At 37.5% G+C, this 2477-nt stretch overlaps 1 protein-coding gene across 1 annotated transcript in view; it reads left to right on the plus strand.

Annotated features, from left to right (window-relative positions):
- The window catches only part of MYNN (myoneurin), a 20042-nt gene that overhangs the window by 12428 nt on the left and 5137 nt on the right, over positions 1 to 2477 (plus strand). The gene's annotated exons all lie outside the window — the stretch shown is intronic.

The following is a 2477-nucleotide window of genomic DNA, read 5'->3' on the forward strand; positions in this document are numbered from 1 at the left end:
TTTTTTTTTTTTTTTTTTTTTTTTAGAGATAGGGTTTTGCTCTGTTGCCCAGGGTGGACTGGAGTGCTGTGGTACAATCATAGCTTATTGTAACCTCGAACTGCTGGGCTCAAGCGATCCTCCCACCTCAGCCAACCAAGTCCTGTAGCCAGGACTACAGGCATGCGTCACTATGCCAGGCTTTTTAAAAAGTTTCTTTGTAGGGTTGGGGGCCTCACTGTGTTGCCCAGACTGGTCTTAAATGCCTGGCCTCAAATGATCCTCCCACCTTGTCCTCCCAAAGTGCTGCAGTTGCAGGTGTGAGCTACCATGCCTGGACAGACTATTGAAAATTTACTTGTAATTGTAACCAAGTATTTAATGGCCATTTGTTTTATTATAACTGATATTTTAAGTCCTAATGCATCAGCTCCTTATACCATTTTCCCTCAAAGTAAGCATAAATTTGGTTCTAGCTTGCCAAATACTTAATAGAGACAAAAATATTAAAACTGATAAAAAGTAATTAGAACTCAGGCCAATTTTCAGATATTGCCAACACTTCTCATTATATACCTCGTAGATTTTGTTGGCTTATGAATATGTTTATTAGAATTACACATAAACATTGTCTCCTCAGCTTCAACATTTACCTTTATTTTGCATGTCCTCTTTCTGCTGGTAAACTGTGAGTACCCATTGGTACATTTAGATTTGTACTGTTTAAGATGCAGTATGTATGTCTCTCATTGATCATCTTTCACTATTACGAATTAACAAACACTAACTTCTTTTAATTGTACCGGTGTTTTTAGTAATCTGGAAAGAAATCCTATTTGCTTGTACTTCCAGCACTTAACATTTTCTGAATACCAAAACTAGTACTGTTGATGAACTCTTTTGAATGCTGATAATTACTTAAGCAACTAAAACAGAATATTTTCTTCTAAATATAAATTTTATTTACTTGTTCCTTTAGGTGAGAAGCCATACAAATGCGAATTGTGTGATAAAGGATTTGCTCAGAAATGCCAGCTAGTCTTCCATAGTCGCATGCATCATGGTGAGGAAAAACCCTATAAATGTGATGTATGCAATTTACAATTTGCAACTTCTAGCAATCTCAAGATTCATGCAAGGTAAAAAAACAAAAACAGGAGTTGTTTGATCTTTTAGTCTATTAATAACCATAGTCTTATGAATAGACTACTGTATTAGAATTCAGGACAGCAGAGTTCTAATTGTGGTTCTTCCATAGGGTATTCTTAACACATTCAAGGAACCACAAAGAAACCATGGTGGTTGGAGGGAAATAAGCAAGTGGGGAAAACTACTAGAAAATAAGATCAGACTGGTCCAGAAATAAGATCAGAATGGTCCAAAATGTATTTTAAGAAGATCACTCTGGCTGCTATAATAGGAAAAGACTGTAAGGTTGCAAGAGTGGAAACAGGGTAAACAGTTAGGAATCTATAGATAAAACCCAAGCAAGAGTGATGATGGCTCAGGCTAGGGTAATAGCAGTGAGATTAGTAGTCATATTTTGGATATACAATATTTGTAAGGTAGAACTAACAGAATTTGCAGACAGATTGTAAGATCTGATGGAAAGAGTCAAAGATGATTGTGAAAAGTTTTGGGCCTGATCACCTAAAAGTTGAGTTGCCATTAACTGAGATGGAGAAGTCTTGTGGGTAGAGCAATTTAAGTGGTAGTGCAGGAATTTAGGAGTACAGTTCCATGAACATGTTAAATTTGAAATGACTATTATACTTCTGAATAGAGATGTGCAGTAGATAGTTAGTCTGGAGTTCTGGGACTGCTTCAAGCTGAAGATATAAATTTGGCAGTCATCAGCATATAGATAGTATTTAGAGCTATAACACTGAATGAGGTCACCAAGAGAGTGAATGTGGATAGAAAAGAGATCAAAAGACTGAGTCTTGAAACACTCTAACTTTACAAGTTCTGGGAGATGGGTGAGAACCAGCAAAGATGACTAGAAAGGAGCAGCTGGTATAGGAGGAAAACTTGGAAAGTGGGCTGTCTTGGAATCCAAGTGAAGGAAATTATTCCAGAAGGGAGGGATCAACTATGTAAAATTCTATGATAGAGAGATGAAGACTGAGAATTGAATTGAATTTAGCAAAGTGGGAGGTCAGCAGTACTCTTGACGAAAGCAAGTTAGCAGAAGCTAGTAAAGAAGAAATGGGAGAACAGTTAGAGTCTTAAGTTTTTGATAAAGGGGAGCAGAGAAATGGAGGAACAAGTGGGATTGAGGGTCTTTTTTTAATTTTTTTATTTTTTTTTGAGACAGAGTCTCACTCTGTTGCCCAGACTAGAGTGCCATGGTGTCAGCCTAGCTCACAGCAACCTCAAACTCCTCAGCTTAAGCAATCCTACTTCCTCAGCCTCCCGAGTAGCTGGGACTACAGGCATGCGCCACCATGCCCGGCTAATTTTTTCTATATATTTTTAGTTGTCCAGATAATTTCTTT

Source organism: Propithecus coquereli, unplaced genomic scaffold, assembly GCF_000956105.1.
Source record: "Propithecus coquereli isolate 6110/MARCELLA unplaced genomic scaffold, Pcoq_1.0 Scaffold15, whole genome shotgun sequence".
NCBI lineage: Eukaryota > Metazoa > Chordata > Mammalia > Primates > Indriidae > Propithecus > Propithecus coquereli.